The 259-nt window shown below is 43.6% G+C and overlaps 1 protein-coding gene across 1 annotated transcript in view; it reads right to left on the reverse strand.

Annotated features, from left to right (window-relative positions):
* LOC119587943 (espin-like) overlaps positions 1–259 on the reverse strand; it is a gene marked incomplete in the record, with an annotated part of 133,296 nt that overhangs the window by 46,973 nt on the left and 86,064 nt on the right.

Genomic DNA, 259 nt, shown 5'->3' on the forward strand with positions numbered 1-259 from the left:
GAAGAAAACAAACAAGAGAAAGGCGACACACCTCAAACCAAAGATTAAAAAAAGATACAGAAAAAAAAATCGCCAAGTAACCAAGACGCCATCTATATCGCGGCCCCTCACAACCGAGTCAAAATATAGTCTTCGAAATCACTAATATTTACTACCATGCTTTGACTCGCATTATATCACTGCTCGGGCGTCATTTCGCTGGCTAAAATGCGCGAAAGAAACTCTGCCTTGGTGCGGCGAGTCATATCGCCTACGGGTG

Source organism: Penaeus monodon, chromosome 23 (assembly GCF_015228065.2).
Source record: "Penaeus monodon isolate SGIC_2016 chromosome 23, NSTDA_Pmon_1, whole genome shotgun sequence".
NCBI lineage: Eukaryota > Metazoa > Arthropoda > Malacostraca > Decapoda > Penaeidae > Penaeus > Penaeus monodon.